The sequence below is a fragment of the Rattus rattus genome, chromosome 11 (assembly GCF_011064425.1).
Source record: "Rattus rattus isolate New Zealand chromosome 11, Rrattus_CSIRO_v1, whole genome shotgun sequence".
Lineage (NCBI taxonomy): Eukaryota > Metazoa > Chordata > Mammalia > Rodentia > Muridae > Rattus > Rattus rattus.
Window position 1 is genome coordinate 47,037,474 of NC_046164.1, and position 19,939 is coordinate 47,057,412.

A 19,939-nucleotide genomic window follows, 5' to 3' on the forward strand; every position below is an offset into this window, starting at 1 on the left:
ATACCCCTGAAGAAGAGAAAGATTGGTGATTATAACTGTCACCTATTTAGGTGAAATCTTCCAAAATGCATTGCTGTTGTACAGATGCTTATTTCTATATTAAAAAAAAATCAGCGTAAAGTCATTTAGAGACTCCATGCACTATTTTCACAAATAATATTCACTTAATCAGCTGAGCTTTCACCCTTCTTGAGTTTTAAGTTCTAGAATGCTACTAGACTATAATTATCATTCACATCCATTCTAGCTCTTAATTTCCTGACCTTGTTCTTTTTGTTCTTTAAGCATTGTCTCAATATTCATTCACTTGTATTTCTTTCCAGGCCTACATCCATATATTTTTTATGATGTTTTTGACCAGATATACTCTCTTTATGGTGTATAACACATAATGGGATCTAATAATTATAACATTCTGACTAGATAAGGAAGAATATGTTACTATTTATTGAGTATATTCTATGTTACAGTTTCTATAGTTACATGTCCTGAAATATTGGACAATTGACTTTTATCCTTAATGTCTGTAGAATTTACATTATGTACTGTAAAAACTATAAATGTGAAGGTGACAAGAGACACAAGATACTATAAATCTAAGAACAGGAGAATTTGAATGTGAGAGATAATCACATTCAAAATGGTGAACACTATGTTTAAAAATGTAACTGACACAGATACCTGACCAAACATGTGTTCCTCTATGTTCATAGAGCTTATTTGTAATAGCCGGATGCTGGAAACAGTCCAGATATCCAACAATTGAAGAATGGATTCAGAAAATGTGGTTCATTTACACAATGAAATACTATTCAGTTATTAAAAATGAGGGTATCACCAGTTTTGTAGGCAAATGGATGTGAATAGAAAATATCATCCTGAGTGAGGTAATTCAAACATAAAAAGACATGAATGTTATGTACACACTGATAAGTAGATATTAACCAAAAATACAGAATACACAAGATACAACATACAAAGACCTTAAGAAGACCTTAAGATACATTTACAAGTACAAATGCTCGTGGAGGGAGGCTTCATTCCCACTTACAAAGGGATGGAGAGTACCAATTATCCTCAGAAAGGCCTTTACCAGCAGCCGACTGAGACAGAAGACGGCACTAATAACCAATCAAGTGGGGCTGAAGTCAGGCACCCCATGGTTTCAATCTAGAAAGAACTAAAGAAGCTAAAAGGAGAAAGACTCATAGGGAAGACCAGCTATCTCAACTAATCCAGACCCCGGGGGCTTCCAGAGACTGAATCAACAACTCAGAGCATACACTGGCTGATCCGAGGCTACTGGCACATATTTAACAGAGTTCTATCTGGTCTGGGCTCCGGGGGAGAAGATGAGCATAAATCTAGAGAACCTTAAGGACCCTGGGAACGGGAGGTCTGGTGTGGGGATAGTACCCTCTTGGAGGCAACAGGGAGGAGGAATGGGATTGAAGAACTGTGGGACAAGGGACTGGGGAACAATGACTAGAACGTAAGTAAATACAATAATATAAATTTTAAAAAGTATATAAATTGATATAACAAATTCTAAGAAATGCCTTGCAGCAGTAAATAATAGGAAATTATGTGGGGCACCATCTCACTCTAGTGCTAGCACTGGCAGGCCACCTGGTGCCAGTGGTCTCAATCGACCAGCCAGACTTGGCAGACTCTCTGGCCCAGGGTACACAAAACTTCTCTACCCGACTCACTAAGTTCCCAATTTCCATCCCATGCTACTACTGGCTACTCTCTGGGCCCTGCAGTGATCTCTCCACCTTCATGACTAGTACCATCAGTGGCTCTCTACTGTCTGGTTCCAGCAGCGTCTGCCCTCTTCCCTGTTGCAACTCTCTGCTGTGAACACTGGTCACATTCCCACCATCTGCACCCTGTGGTTATAGTCACAACTCCCAGTAACCTATGAAAATTAAAACTCAATAAGCTTGTAATTTATCAATCAGATTTATATCAGTAAATTCTCACCGCAAAAAAAATGTCCAACACGATAAACTCCGAACCAATTGATATTGATATAAAATGCACAAATAGGTAAGACAAATTGTCCTGTAAAAATCCATCCCCTTAAAATATCTATAGCTACCTGTACATTTAAACCCACACAGATCTGGGTCATCCCTTCTGCTCCATCTTGGTTCTTTCTTCCTCCCCTCTCCTGCCTTCAAACTTTGTCCCACTGCCTTTCTTTTTACCTCTCCAATCAAGAAACCATGCCCTTATCTTTGTGCCTGCCCCTCAACTACATATAGACAGCAATCCACATTTCACCCTTTCTGTATAATTAAAAGAAAGAACTTTTCTCTCAGATGTAAGCTGAGTACAACTATTACAATTCTGTAATTTATAAAGTATAAGATATACCTAACACCAAGTCCATCATTTTTGTCTATTAACTAGAACACTCTTATCTGTCCAAACTTAATAAAGTCTTAAAATCTATGTGTTATGTCTTGACTAGCTGGTATACTATCTGAAAACTATCTAATTGCATATGTATTCTCAATGTTAAATAGACTGGGTGGGCAATGAGACCGTAATTAGTTTTCAATTCTGTCAGAAATCTGAGAACTATCAATATTATCTGAAAATATAGAAAGTCTAACAAGGTTTCCATAACTGAGACAAGTTGTAGAGATAACTGCCTACCTATAGAATCTCCTATTAGCAACACATAAGAGCATCAGACTTCAGCCTTCTGGCCCAGGATCATCTGACAGACCTTTGTAACACAGAATTTTGAAGGACTTATTATTTTGACCTGGCAGAGATAATCAGTACTATTCTTTATAGTGTATCCTTTTCTGGACCATATTTTGTCTGTAGATGAAATAGGCAATTTCTACCCATTTTGGGGGATGCTTGAGGATATTTTAGTCAATATGATTGGAAGTCTCTCTGCTGCTTTGACTCTTATGGAGAAAAGACCCCAAGTCCTAGAAAATCTGAAAGATAGAGCCATTATGGCTTTTACAGAATGCATTGTTGGTATCCAGTACAAAAATAGGAGCCTTTTTTTTCCCACATGATTCTTTTCTTTTGAATTTACATCCTAAAGACTAGGACAAATATTTTACAGTTTTTTTCTAAATTAAATGTTCAAAGAAAGTATGATCATAGCCCCATAGTCAAAAAGAAATTTGAACATGTCTGAAGTTAATTCAAATTAAAAGTAGTCTGAAGATTATACTGGTGAATTGGTTATTTTCACATGCTGATTATAAGAGAAAAGTGAGAAAGAATAGACAGTGTTGATAGTGATTTATTTAAAGCCATATTACCTACTCTAATTTAATGTTATATTAAAAATGATGCTGCTTAAGATTTAGTTTAGTTTTAGTTTTTTTTTTTTTTTCTTTTCTTTTTTTCGGAGCTGGGGACTGAACCCAGGGCCTTGCGCTCTCTAGGCAAGCGCTCCACTTCTGAGCTAAATCCCCAACCCCAGTTTTAATTTTCTTTACGAGGTAATTTATTTTTAAATTATACCACCCATTGCACATACACATGAGTGCACACACACACACACACATACAAACAAACACAGAGAGAGAGAGAGAGAGAGAGAGAGAGAGAGAGAGAGGGAGGCTTTAAGTTTTGTTTTCAGCAATTATCTTTCTTCTGCTTCTTTGGTACAGGATTTTAGAGGTGAATCAACATCCCACCCCAAGTATTGTTCTTAAACAGTAATAATAAAAATAGGAAACTAATCATAAAATATTAACATACTTTGGAATGCAGCAGGTTCCCTCTCTGGGGCAGGAGAAACGTGTATATTGTGTCTTCCTAGGAACATTTGTCACACAGGAGTTGTCTTTGATGCTACATTTGTATAATACAGTATGTGTAAGTAAAATGACAGTAGAAAAATACAAAGATAAGGAAGCTGAAGCTTTGAGCATATATTGGAGATAAGTGACATACTGTTGAGATTAAATGATACAGTTTGTAAAGACAATGGAGTATTAAATTAAATGAAAATGTTCTACTTCCTTTCTTTATGTGATGGCCAAACCTAGGCATTGGTTTATATGTTTTTTCCATGAAGTATAAAATGGTGTCATATCTTTAATAAGGACAGTAAATAATCTTTGAGAATTACTGCAATTAAATGAAGAGAAAACACGAAACTAGATTTGAAAGGCATAAAATCACATGTATGCTATTCCTTTTCACAGATTTCTCAAATTGTACATTGAGTAGGATAGATGTCCTTTCATTAAAATTTTTAAATGACATGGAGTTTTTAGTTAAAAAATGTTTTAAAAGCCATTGAAACCATTACTTAGAAGTTTAGTTTCAGTTAATATGACAAAATAAAGAAAATGAAGAGTCCTAGTATATTTTAAAGGCATGGGGCCTGTAATTTACTACCACTCTGTCATGAATGTTTTAGTATCTGTGCTCATCGTCAATGATTCTCTTTTAATCTAAATATTCAGATTTGGAATGTTTTCCCAAAGAAATCCACTCTAGAAGAAGGAAAGAGAAGTTCTGGCTGTATTACTAATTTTTACATGTCCTTGAAACACTACAGTTGGCGAAAAATTCACCACCCAAGTGTAAAACAAGCTAAGCTTCCAATTAAAATGTTACAAGTTGGTACTAAATCTAAGCAACAATCTCAAACCTTCAGTAACACAAAAGTTGTCAGTGTTTTTTTTAAAGGTGGCAGACAATGCCTCAATAGAGGGGGGGATTTTTAAAAGTATCTACTCTGAGATCAAAAAGAATTCAAGAATAGAAACAATGAGGAAGTTAAGAGAGCAGAATAAAATATATTCTTAGCAAACTCCACTTACTTCCTGATGAACCCGAGAGAATAAAGACCTTAGGTATATTTAAAATTAAGATGACTACAAAAAGTGACAACGTGTATTTCACTTTTATTAAAAGTAATAAGGACAAAGCAGTATGAGTCAAGATTTTGAAAATTCATTTTATTCATGGAACTAACACTTTTTTCATAGACCCAAACCCAAATACCTGTATTGTTTCTACTTTCCATTGAATTTTTAAATTTTATTCCAATATATCTTTGGAAAAGATGACATTTATCTTCTTGTATAGATGATAGTATCCATTCCATTTAAATATTGCTAATAGAATACATTGTCTCACTTCTTGGCATTGCCAATATCCAATTGGAATTTAAAATTCTTCCTTAGTATGCTAAGGAAGAGTTTTAATTCCAGAATGTTTATTATCAAAATGATTTGTTCAGCTTCTATAAAGTCTGTCTTTTTTTATTCTCTACATATATTATAGTCAAACCATATTTTACTCTATCTCCATTTTTCTCAGTCTTCACCCAAAATCTAAATATAACAATGTCTCTGACCAATCCTACAACAGATAGAGGCCTTTATATCCAAAATATACAAAGAACTCAAAAGTTAGACCAATAGGAGACAAATAACCCTATTAAAAATGGGGTTCAGAGCTAAACAAAGAATTACAGCTGAGGAATGCCGAATGGTTGAGAAACACCTAAAGAAATGTTCAACATCTTTAGTCATCAGGGAAATGCAAATCAAAACAACCTGAGATTTCACCTCACACCAGTGAGAATGGCTAAGATCAAAAAACTCAGGTGACAGCAGATGCTGGCAAGGATGTGGGAGAAAGAGGAACTTCCTCCATTGTTGGGGGGTTGCAGACTGGTACAAAATCCATTCTGGAAATCAGTCTGAGGTTCTCAGAAAATTGGACATTGAACTGCCTGAGGATCCAGTATCCCTCTTTGGGCATATACCCAAAAGATGCCCCAACATATAAAAAAGACACGGCTCCACTATGTTCATCGAGCCTTATTTATAATAGCCAGAAGCTGGAAAGAACCCAGATGCCCCTTCAACAGAGGAATGGATACAGAAATGTGGTATATCTACACAATGGAATATTACCAGCTATCAAAAAACAACGAAGTTTATGAAATTTGTAGGCAAATGGTTGAAATGGAAAATATCATCCTGAGTGAGCTAACCCAATCACAGAAAGACATACATGGTATGCACTCATTGATAAGTGGCTATTAGCCCAAATGCCTGAATTACCCCTAGATGCCTAGAACAAATGAAACTCAAGACGGATGATCAAAATGTGAATGCTTTACCCTTCTTTAAAAGGGGACAAGAATACCTTGGCAGGGAAGATAGAGGCAAAGATTAAAACAGAGACTGAAGGAACATCCATTCAGAGCCTGCCCCACATGTGGCCCATATATATATACAGCCACCCAATTAGACAAGATGGATGAAGCAAAGAAGTGCAGAAGTGTAGATCGCTCCTGAGAGACACAGCCAGAATACAGCAAATACAGAGGCGAATATCAGCAGCAAACCTCTGAACTGAGAATAGGACCCCCGTTGAAGGAATCAGAGAAAGAACTGGAAGAGCTTGAAGGGGCTCAAGACCCTATATGTACAACAATGCCAAGCCACCAGAGCTTCCAGGACCAAGCCACTACCTAAAGACTATACATGGACTGACCCTGGACTCTGACCCCTCAGGGTAGCAATGAATATCCTAGTAAGAGCACCAGTGGAAGGGGAAGCCCTGTCCTGTTAAGAATGAACCCCCAGTGAACTAGACTGTCGGGGAGGGCGCAATGGGGGGAGGGTGGGGAGGGGAACACCCATAAGGAAGGGGGAGGAAGGATGTTTGCCCGAAACCGGGAAAGGGAATAACACTGAAATGTATATAAGAAATATTCAATAAAATAAAAAAAAAAAAAAAAAAACAATGTCTCTGGGATTTACAACAATGTCTGCTTAAAATATATACTTATTCAACAGTAATATCCAAGTTTATTTTCTTTAGCATTAATTACCATAACAATGGTGTTGGCCATGTCAATATCAAGAATAAATACAAAGGGTATATTTTACAGAAGGGCATAACATGATTAGTTGGAGGTAAAAAGATTACATTTTACCTTCAATGCTTTGAAGGAGCATTGTTTTCCCAAAACCTGTTACATTTTACCTCTCCCCACATAATGAAAAATTATCACAGAGAATGAAATATCTATTTGATCATAGGTTTTTGTATAACTAAGAATGCTCTTGTTTAGATATAAAACATATTTGGAAATATTGTAACAATACTCAAGAACAGTAATAATAGCTTGTTCCAAGTAAAGCATTTTTATAGAACTAATGTTCATTCCCTGTTTATAAAAAAAGCAACAATTTTATTTTTCTTTATCACTAGTTGTAAATTGTACATAATTTTTTTACAAATGAACAAATAGTGTTACATGTAAATTACATATGATCTACTATAGTGCTGTCCAATAAAAAGAAACAAAAAATTAAAAAAATAAAAGCAATAGTGCAGAATTTTTGTCAGAAGGTAAGTACCAATTCATTTACCACAATCTGTACTATAGGCTTTGCTTTAGTTGTTTTCTTGCAGATTTCTTTTACTTTGTCTACTGGTGATCATTTCCTGTTTCTACACTAGTGTTGAGATGTCATTGAAAATAGCTGTCATTCTCCCATTTTTGTCTACTACACTTTGAACAGACTAAAACAAGCAGGAATGTATTCTTTTATCTTTCCAGGTAACCAATCATATTTGCTGAGGCTGCTATTTCCTATTGTCTGCTACAATTAATTCACACAATTATTTTTTATGTACAAATTACATTATTCAGTGCTACAGAAGTCAAAGAATTATTGCCTTTAAAAATGATGAAAAAATGATAATGTCTGTTATTGGCAGAATATTATCTGACTTAATGTCCACATACAGTTTAAGACCTATTAATATGTCTAAGTTGCACTGGAAAAAAATTATGAAAATTCAATTAAGTTTTGTTATCTAAAAATCTTCTATAAAAATTTTTTTCTTGCATTCTTTCGTGTATGTAGTGTGGCCATTGACTTTCTATAATAGGGAATGTTATGGTTAGATCTATAATGATCACAGATATCATGTGTCAGTAGCTGATGGCACTACTGAGTGTATGGATAATGAGTGTACTGAGAACTAATTGTTTCTAGGCAGAGGTAGTGATCACTAGAGTTGTGCCTAGAAGAATATCTCTTATGATGCTTCTTATGCTTTTCTCTCTCTGCTCACTGGAAGTGAACAGATTTCTTTTATTGATGCTTTGTCTTGAGCAGCCTAAAATAATTGCAGGCTGATGGCCATGGAGAGTAAATATACAAAACTGTGATGCATAATACATCATTCCTTTCTTAATCTACTTTCTTGGGTAGCACAACAATGAAAGGATGACTAATTCAAGAAGACAGAACAGTAGAGTCAGAAAAAGCAGACTTACCAGAAGAAAGAAAGGCCTAGGAAGAAAAGCAATGCCATGTATCTGGAGTTTGAAGATAAACTGAAATGCCTCAATCTGTGACGTGTATGTGGTTTGCAGATTATAGAGAAAAGGTAGGCATTCTCACCTGGAAATTCCAGGAAAAAAAAATTTCTGCCAATACCATGATTTTATGATTTATGACATTCAAAACTGTTTTACCTGCTTTCTGATAATCTGTAATAAATGTTAACATACTAAAAAATCTCCTTATATTGGAATATGTTTGATACATAAGTAATCTTGTATAAACTCTGATGAATCTGTTAAGCTTATGGATGAGAGTATTCAAGTAAAGCTTTAGGAGGTTTTTGTTTTTAGAATTCTGTGTTCAATTCATGGTAGAAAGAGGAGAAAGTGCTATTTCTACCAAAATAGTAACATGAAAGCAATAATTTAAATATATATATCTATATTTTACATCAGAATTTAAGATAATTAACACAGTTGGAATAGCATTAAAGATAGAAAACTATGCAAATGAGGTTGAACTATAACAAGAGTCAAAAAGGTAACCACAATCATCAAAACTTGTAGGCTTTCATTATGGCCTTTGTAATATTTTAGAGTTGTATGTGTATGTGTGTGGGTGGGTGGGGGTTGGGAGGGTGCGGGTGGGGGTGGGTAGGGGTGGGTGGGGGTGGGTGCTACGGGGGGATTGATCTGGTGAACATATGAGGATCAGAGAACCAGTATGAGTGTCAGTTCTTTTACATACAAAAATAGTAAAGCATTTAGAGCAAACCAAGATTTATAATAAACAAGCTAAGTAATTCAAACTACTTGAATCCTTTAGGTTGGAAGAATGATGAATTTTTATTCAGGCACATAATGCATAAGAGAACATAGAAAGTTGTATAGGCTGTAACTGTATAAGAAGCAGAAAAGGAGAGAAAACACAGGTCTAAACATTATAGATTAAAAATAATGCTTCATGCAGTACAGATGCCTAATGCATAAGTATGAGATTTCAGCCCCATAATGATGAGAGTCAATTTGCAAACTTTACCATAGGTGTAAACAACAACAACAAAAATCACATTTTGACTACACTATTCACAATGGATTTGTAGAAACTATGGAAGCCAGGAGACCAGTTGTCAGTGTCAGAGAATGACAGATCTAATACCTGTTATAAGAGGCACAGAAAACAGTAGGATTCGTAGTCTGAGATATGCAGTAATTGAATAATTTTCTGAGGGTGAAAAACTCAATTTTGGACCTAGGAAATTTGAGAAACATATGGGATATGGGTATGAGGTACCTAGTGAATTGTTGGAAACAATCCTGAACTGCTTAAATGGTCACCAGGCTGGAGAGCTATATTAGAATTGACTATAAGACTATAGATTTTTTTTTCTGTGAAATAGATATCACTATGTGGTTCTTGGTGGCCTGAGATGGGAAAAAATACCCAGCTCAGCGAGCACATATTAAGCAGAGGTAAAAAATCAAGAGCTATATCCAGAGGTTACTTATCATTTGATGATTGGAGAAATAACAAGAAAATAGCAAAGGGAATAAGAGAAAGTAGCCAGATATGATCGAGTCTGAAATAGAATCATGATCATCTGAAACTCTGCAGATTGCTTCCTGAAAGAGAATCAAATGTATTGATCACTGAACTGATCTTCCTCACCACTCCATAAGCATCGGTAGAATATAAAACCACTTCATTAGCTTGTATCAGGAAGTTGAGAATTTTTTGTTCTTGTGGATTTCAGCACCTTTTCCAAGATATTGTATGCAGAATTAGGGTTACAACTTTTGATTATCTGTGTCTACATTTAATTCTTAGTTAAAATTAGTCTATCATGTAGGCCCTGCTTCTGAAAAAGTCTCTTCATCCATCCCACAGTTATTTAAGTAATCAATTATTGAATTGATTAAGGTATCTACTTGAATCTCCATTAAATATTGCATTAACATTTTAATCAAATTTCCATTTTAATTCCTATCATCACTTCACACAGATTATTACTGATAGAAAGCATGGGGTACCCTATTCATTTCTGTGCAGCTGGAGTAGAGTATCTACTAGTAGAGTATCTAGAGTAGCAGCCATTGATGAATACACTTCACAATGCCTGCCTTTCAGCTGGTCTCTTATTGATTTATTTATTTATCTATCTATTTATTTATTCCATCTTTATTAAATTGGATATTTCTTATTTACATTTCAAATGTTATTCCCTTTCCCGGTTTCCAGGCCAACATCCCCCTAACCCGTTCCCCTCCCCATCCTCCCCCCATTACCACCATCCCCCCAACAATCCCGTTCACTGGTCTTGGCAGGACCAAGGGCTTCCCCTTCCACTGGTGCTCTTACTAGAATATTCATTGCTACCTATGAGGTCAGAGCCCAGGGTCAGTCCATGTATAGTCTTTAGGTAGTGGCTTAGTCCCTGGAAGCTCTGGATGGTTGGCATTGTTGTTCATATGGGGTCGCAAGCCCCTTCAAGCTCTTTCAGTCCTTTCTCTGATTCCTTCAACGGAGGTCCCACTCTCAGTTCCGTGGTTTGCTGCTGGCGTTCGCCTATGTATTTGTTGTATTCTGGCTGTGTCTCTCAAGAGAGATCTACATCCAGTTCCTGTCATCAACTGGTCTCTTTTAGGGAATTCTGCAACCCTCCTTTGTCTTAGAAAACTTTCTTGAGTTTCCTCTACTCAAAGAGCCTCATTGTTTCCAAGATAGATATCATTTTTTATTTGGCTTTGAAGAGGATTTATCACTGGACCTAAACTTACCATTCTGGTTTTATCTCTTGACATCTGTTTACATCATGTAACAAACATGGAAGGCTCTTATATAATTTCCAAACTTTAATATGCTAGTCAATCTACATGATAGTAATATGAAATGCCAACCTTTTCGGAGTGCTCTTTTCTTCCTATTCCTTTCTATTATTTTTTCCAATATTGATGTTTTGAGGCTTTGATATTAACTGTCTATTGCAGTGCTAAATGCGGGCCCCCAAAACGTGGAGTCTGCATGCACAGCCTGTTACCCTGCCCCAAAGTTGATTTTGATTGATGAATAAAGATGCCAATAGCCAGCAACTGTGCAGAAGAGACATAGGTGTGGGTTTTAGGATTCATGGCCTTCAGGGGAGAGGAGGACAACAGGGAAAGAAAAAAGAGAAGGAAGGAGAAACCACTATGGGTTAGGTGAGCCATAAAAACTTGACCCTGTGAGATGGACAATTAGAGCAAAGAGCAGCCCAGATGAAACATTGTAAGTTGTAAATAATAACTCAGGGTTATCGATAGGCAGGTAGACTCTAACAGCACGGAGTTAGGTAAGCAGCTCTCCAGCTCTTGTGTTACTTAAGGTTTACTGTAAAGATAAAGGCTGTGTGTTTTTTAACCGGGAACTAAATAACCAAAGCCAGGGTAGAACCCCTGAGCAGGGATTCAAATAATGTCAACCACATTAATGAACTTAAAAGTGTCCACTGAAAATCGGTAAAGTTCACTTCACTCCTAATTTCTCAATGCATACTGCACATTCGCTGTGGTTCTTGAAATGCATCTTTGTAGCAAATTTGCAGTTTGACTTCATTTAGCAAATGGATGGTGCTATTTATCTCCAGGTCCACAGCTTAAATAATGGAGTGACGGGTTGAGAACAGAGCTCCAATTAGAACACATGTTTAAGAAAGGTTCTGATTCTGAGAATGACTGGAAAGAACACTGTAGTGTCACACACAGATCAACAGTGAACATTTGAACAAGGGAGAAAGTGAAAAAAGAGGAACCTGTGCACGAATTGATAAAAAAACATTCTGTCTGTTCTGTAGTCATGTGTAGCAATTCAGGCCTGGAATCCAACACTAAAAAGCTGAGGCAGGATTGTGAGTGGAAAGATATCCAGAGCTACAAAGATAGTATGAAGGAGAAAAATCTCCCTCTCTCTCCCTCCCCCTCCCTCTCCCTCTCCTTCTGCCCCCCACTGTGTGTGTGTATGTGTGTATGTATGTGTATGCACGCGTGTGTGTGTGTGTGTTGGGCACTTTCTGTGTCTATTAGAGAGTTTTCTACTTGAAATATGAATTTCATGTTATTTACTTCTTTTATAATTAGGTATTGAATATTCAAGTTGATAAAACAATCTTATTTCTTTTACAATAGGTGAGCAGTAAATATCATATGTGATGCAGAGAAAGAGTGTGTGAATTTATGCATCACCGTCTCTTCATTATCTTTAATCAACAGCCTACCTACTTTCATGGGAGTATGCTAGTATTCAATCAGAATAAGTATACTCCAGAGTGCAGTGTTTTGCATATTTCAACTAGATTTACTACCAAAGATTTGTTAATCTTTATGATAAATATTAGAAATTACTTTAAAGTTTTATGTCAGCCTGTTAATTATCAAAATATACTTTGATTTACTAATGAGATGCCATTCCTATGCTGGTGTTGTTCAGAGCATATGGAATAGCTACCTTATTTTGGATACTTTAAAGACTTGCTAATGTCTGGCTTTTTAGATATTACAAATAAGGATTATTTCTGTTGACTGTTAGGTTTCTAGTTCCTTCATGTCGTTGCCTAAGTAGTCCTTACAAAATTAAATCATGCCTGAAATACAGTCTTTTTATGAGCATCACTAAAAGAGAAGGAAACAACCAAACAAGGTTCATAAGAACATTTAGTTTGTGAAAATAGTTTTGCTAATTGTGGATGTGTATCTGCGAAATAAATATATTATATGCAGCCAAATTACAGTGCTGATAAGATCTTAGTGAAATCACTGTGTAATACCCACCTCTAAATTAGACTGACATTAGTTCTTAAGAGTTAATGGAGAATGTGTGTATGTTTCTGTACAACAGTTCAAAATGATCTGGTGTAGAAAAAGGAAGGAGAAGCCACATTAGGAGATAAAGTGTTAGCTGTCACTGCATCTGCAGAGGAAGTCAGGTACATTTGCCAAAGCTCTTTCTCAAATGTGCTGAGGTGTCCTGGATCAAACAAATGGAATATTCACAAGGTTAGGTGAGATAAAATCTCTTTATCATAAATAAAACATGTTCTGATAATGTTGGGCATCTGCTTTTCTTTCAAAAACAAACAAACAAACAAACAAACCAAAAATAGAAGAAATTGTTCAAATCAAAATAGACCAGAGCATCTATGGACCATTTACACTGTGCCTATATCTTTTCTTCTTAATGTATCTCAAAGTCAATGGCATCAGACCTTGTCATCTATTAATATTTTTGTCATTGTAAATCACTGTAGGGAATCTCCCAGATCATGTCAGACTCCTCAGATGTAGAAGCCTGGACATCAGAAGAACTTAACAAAAATCAAGTTAAATCAAAGAATGGGATAATGATCTCTTTCTCTCTCTGTTTCTCATCTTCTCCAAGAGCAATACTTCTGAATACAACACTGGAGTTTCCTAAGGCAGCACACATAGAAACCACAGTTAAGCCTTCCAGATGTCCAAATTCAGTGCTGTCTGCACCATGAGGCATGGGTAGTCTTCTTTTACCATAACAATCCTGCTCTCACTTCAGCTTCGCTCATCACCATTCTACTGCCCAGACGGCTCTAAGAATTTTTTCATTTCTTTGCACTTATCCAGAAGAAAAAAAACACAAAGTCTTAATTACTTATATATTATGAGATGTCTCATGAAAGTGAAAATTAGGACTTTGTCCTAGAATGTCCTGGGGTTCGATAACATTCTTGAAGTAGATATACATATATCATTGACTCACTCCCTACTATAGTACCTCAGTCTCTTTTGAGAGCTTTTGAATTCTATAAGCATATAACAAAAATGCTCAGGATTAAAGTTTATTCATGAAGGCTGAAGACTAATTTCACCCTCATAACCAGGAGAGTCTCCTCTACATATATATGCTTAGTGTGGTCATAACTATGTTAATGTTTTGCTCCATAGATCAGACCACCAGTGATTTCTGTTGTTTTAAGTACTGTGTCTGTGGTAACCTATAAGAGTTAGCAATTAAAAATGTATTACAACTGCTAGCCTGTGGTAGGAAATAAATAATTATTCATGTGAATAAATGAATCTGCTGCAACTAGAAATTTAAACAAATTTGCAATCACAACAGAAAGTCTAAAGCAATAGAATAATTGTCTAATGTTTTTCCATAAATTCATTTATCCAATTTACAGCAGTTAAATATGTTCTATAATTGAATTATGATTTTATGTAATTATCTCATCTCCAACCAAAATCTACTGTTTCTTGGCTGCACTTCAAATATTTTCTTCAAGCACGAAGCTAGTCTTCCATGATGACTTGACATCATTTTCTCTGAATGCGTTTGCCAAAACACAATGCTAGACACATGAAAAGAATGTATTGAGTGTTGCATAGAAAACTGATGGAAATAATATTTAAATTACAGAATCATTTTATATTCACATTTATAATATAAATGTAACATCTTGGCCTCTATGAGACTTCTCTTTTCTCACAAAGGCAAATTCCAGTCCCATTTAAATTTAACTGCCCCTTAACATTTTTTTAAACATTTGCCTCAAATAGACTCTTAGCATTTTTTAACTTTGTAGTTATATTTATGCACAGAAAACTTAGTAGTACATATTTTAGTGGAGAGTTCTTTAGCCTTTGACTTTCCTAGCTTGACAATGCAAGCCACAGACTTAGGACCCAGGACTTTGCCTCTGCATTCCAGATGATCTCATCTTACCTGTCCTTGTAATTGGGCCTAACAGCTTCCACCAGCTTAGCCAGAGCACCCTTCCTTTTCAGGTGAACCAGTGTGAAGACCACAGTGCTGCACTTCTTCCTGTGAACCAGGTGCCCCAGTCTGACCTATCCCTTGATGATGCAATAGCATCCCTATCTTTTGACACAGGACAGGCAGGAAAGCCACCAGCAAAATCCGGTCTTCATGTTAGGCAATCGTCACCAGCTGATCCTTCTTCTCCTACAAGATGGTGCATGTATGACCCCTGCTCCAGGGACAAGTGTTTTCTTAATTGGGAAGTCCTCTCTGCCAGCAGCTTTCTTCTCAGCATGGGACAGGAACCTTTGCTTCTCCTGCCTTGTTTCTGGCCTGTACTTGTTTGCAAACTAAAGCAGCTTGTTAACAGCCTTTCCAGGGCCTGAAAATGGCAGCAGGTACTTTAAGCTGCTTCTGAAGGATGGCCCTTTGCTGCTGCAGCTTGATGTAGTGGGGCCATTTGACCAAGCATGTGAGATCTCTTTTGGGCTGGATGTCCTGTCCAATGACGAAGTTCTTGGGCCTTTTCTCAAAGGATTGACTACCCTTTTGGCCTCCTGTTTCTTCACAGTAGCAGGGGCCATGACCACCTTCGCACCCTTGGTCTTCTTTCCATTGAACAAATTGCTCAGCGGGAGGAGAGAGCGCTTAGAATTCTTTTTAATGAATATTTTACTCCTTAGTGCATTTTATCAGCCGCTTATAAAGATAGTTCACCCCCCACTTTCTTCTACTTCTCTGCAACTATTCACCATCGCATCGGTTTTCCTCACTCTTAACCGATAACACTATTTTACCAAAAAGCAAAAAGAGCAAACAGAGCAAGCAGAGCAAGCTTCCACAGACTAAACCGGGTTTCCAAGTACACACTCAATGGCACACCTGCTTTTAGTGGTGAAAATTTACTGAGAAGAGGATTCGTAACGTGTGTGCTGGATCATATTGTCTCTTATTAATACTCCTCCTTTCCTTCTTTAACTATAGAGGATAGAGGGAGGGTGGGAAGAAAGGGGGAGGGAGAGAATTATGAAAAAGGTAGGGTAAGGAAATAGATGAGGAAGAATGGGGGGGGTCATTTAGAGTCTACTATCGTCTAAACTTTGTAGTTCTTGAAGCTTCTGATTGTTCCTTCCGTCATCTCCTCCCGTATAAACAATGGCAATGACATTCTTAGGGATAATCAGTCTGCAAACTGTGATGTTGATCCTCTTTTCTCCTTAATCCTCATAAAATCAGTCTAAAATCTTGTTTTCCCCTGAATTTCAACTGTATACAGGGTTGACCATCTTAATCTAAGCCAACTTCTTTCTTGCCTTGATTGGTGAATTAGTCTCACAACCTAATTCCCATTTCTCCTTTTTGCTTTCTCACTGTTGTTCTCATTTTCTCCCTGTCACACTGGGGAAGGGGGGACGGAGGGGCAGTGCTTGACAACACACACAGGGCTCTTTCTCTTGTTTTGCTTAATGACAGAATCACTTCTATTGCAAGATTGAAACTGAAATAATCTGTTCAAGTTATTTAAATTACACTCCAAGTCTTTCATTCTCTTGAGCTTTTACATAAATAAAATCTAAATCAACTGGAGTCCAACAACACTTGCCGTTTTTCTTTCCCTTCTACTTTCAATTTATTTTCTTTTGTCTCTCTTTGTACTAGTTCTTTTGTCCCCATTTGCTATGCTCTTCCCTAAAAGCTACCATCCATCACATTCCTACATCTGTGTCTTCACAATTGCAGTTTCTTCTGAATGCCTGGATCATAGTCTGCTCCAGTCCCTAACTGTTCTTAGAGTTAGATTATTCAGTGAACGTTTCTTTAAAAGGTCTGTGTGTGATGCCACCTATCTCCAGCACGTCTGTCCTTACTCTTGCTTTAATTACTTACTCAATACTGACTACTGTGATCTAAATTTGTATCCAATATATCTTTCATTTGTTCCTAATTCCTCTCTTCCAACTACAGATTACAATGAAAACACTTTAAAGACTCTACATTGAAACAGTGAAAGGGTAGAGAAAATAAAAGTGGTATGTTCACATCAAAGAATGATGGGCTTTAATTGACAAAATAAACAAAGAGGATATGGCTCCAATATCCAACAAATAAAGTGAATACTTAATAGGTCACTATAATTCAAACCATTAAAGGTAAATAGAAATATTTTACTCTCCCTATTTGAAGATTTTGCATTTTGAAATATTTTTTACAGTAAAAAACGCATTACTTTAAAGCACTAGCGATTAATTTTGAAACCACTATTAAAATTTTAGGTCTGCAATGATAACTTAAAGCAATGTAAAAGTATGCTAGCTCAGAAAAAGGAGACTGTATTATTATTGCCATGAACGATTGTCATCATATACAGAGCATTAATGCGGGAGGCATTGTGAAAAGTCTTTCTCCATACATAATAGACATGGGATAGAATGACAAAGGTTGGATGAGAATTAAGCTGGAAACTTGTTACCTTTCAAGAGGAGTGTAAGAATCTAAAGGCACTGTACTCCTTAATCTCATTCCCCAGACATGGAGCATAGCTCCATGAGCCGTGATATGACACTCTGTGTGCTATTCTTTCATACGGACTTTTATAACCCTACTTTTCTTCAATAAAATATTTGTTCATCCAAATTATTATCTATAGTGAAACTTTCATGTTCCAGTTCTCAAATAAAATATAGTTCCAAAGACTTATCTTTACCCTACTGGCTCAATCAAAACCTGGAAAATTAATTTAGAAGTGTTTCTTGTATGACACATGACTAGTTCTTCTGCTCTTAGCACCCTTGCTTTTATACAGTTTCCTTCAGAGACATGTATGTAACTTCTTAGCAGATACTATTTCCAATACACTCTCATTTATAATTCATTTGAATTTAAAAAACATGTAAAATGTAACAGAAATAGATTCATATCTGATAATTGCATGAACATCTATTCTCTATATTTGAAAAAATACCTTTCCTAATTTCAAGGAGTCACAGGGTAGTTTGCTGATACATGCCTTGAATCCACGAAGTCAAAAGGCCTAGATAGGAAGATCTCTGAGTTTAAAGCTCACCTGGTCTACAGGGTGAGTTCTAAGACATACATAGAGAAACTCTGTCTTAAAAAAACCAAAATAATGATAATGATAATAGTAATTTAAAAATTATAAATTTTAAAGACCATAAAAATGTGAGCAATGTTTAATATTTTTGAAATAATATATCATTTCAACTATCACCAGTTCTTCAAAAAATCATATTGACTTAATAATGTGAAACATTTGGATTTTTAAAGACTGTCTAAAATATAACAAATGTTATAAATTAACTATAATTATAATGAGCAATTATTAGTACAAATCAAGTGTTTAAAAGAGGTCATTATCATTTTTATTGGATTATTTATTTACATTTCAAATGTTATTCCCTTTCCCAGTTTCCCATCCATAAGCCACCTCTTCCTTCCCTCTTCTTCTATGAGGGTGTTCTCCCTCCCCAACTAACCCCCATTCTTGCCCTGACATTCCCCTACAGATTTTTGTATAAAATTAATGTAAACATAAACATTTTGAAATATGACTATAAAGTCCAAGTCTATTTGTATATGTGGATAATCAGGACAAAGAAATCCTAAAAAGTAGACTTGAAAGTAATATAAGTGATAAGGTCTTCTTTAAAGAAATAGTGTTCCTGAGCATGAATGATAAATATTATATAAATAGACAATATCATAAGGTATATAAAAGTTTTAGCATAGTTGATGAAATAAAACATTCTCCTAACTGGGCTGCTTTGTGTGGCCTAAATGGGAAAGGATACACCCAGCCCATTCCAGCAGTGACTTGATGTGCCCAAGTGGGATGGTACCTAGAGGGGGCGTGGTGGTTCTCCATTCTCAAAGAAGGGGATGTTGGTAGGGGTAGGGACTCTGGAAAAGAACAACTAGGAGGAGGGGGGACTGCAGTCAAGATGCAAAGTTAATAAATAAATGAGGGAGATATAGTTAGTTTGATTTTAGTCACACTATGTTAAAATGTCATATGAATGACATTATTACTGCTCAATATCTCTAAACTTCTCTGAAAATATTTTGCGGTTCTATTTTCCAATTATTATTTGTGTTAGTCTTTTGTTAGCTTAATGTTTTTAATTATTTGAGTGTTATTTTCATGTTATTCTTAGAAGCAATTAAAAAACTGCAATTTGTATTTATGTCATATTTTGTTTTGATAGAAAACTGACATTTTATACTTTACAATACTTTTAATATGTAGAGTCACCAAATAACTCATGTCAATGCTTATATTATCGGAATATCATTAAACCAACCAGAGAATATTAAAAATCAGTATATATATATGTTTATTTATATAATGTATGTATATATACATGTGTGATTAAAATCAGTATATATATCCATATATATATATATATATAAATGTATGTCAAGAAGTAATGTCATTCTGAAACGTTCTAAATCTAATGTATTAGTTTATGTAAACCACAGAGATTTATCTTGACTCAAACACCACACACACACACACACACACACACACACACATATATTAATATATATATTAAAGTGTCATTTCAAGATGAGTGTCAACAATGCATTAATAAACAGACTTGCAATTTAAAAGTTCTCTATATGATTTAGTTTTATCATTTTGTAAGTCTGGATTGTTTGAAGGTACTTTATTTGCCTATTTGTGTTTAATTATTTGTGTTTCACATGTAGAAGGGCAAAACTTAGCAAATGATGTCTGAATGCCTTTTTGCCCATAGTTCCTGAAAGAACAATGCTGTCTTGAGAGCATTCTGTTTGGTCAATATTAGTAAAGCAGAATGGATGTAAATGTTCAGCTC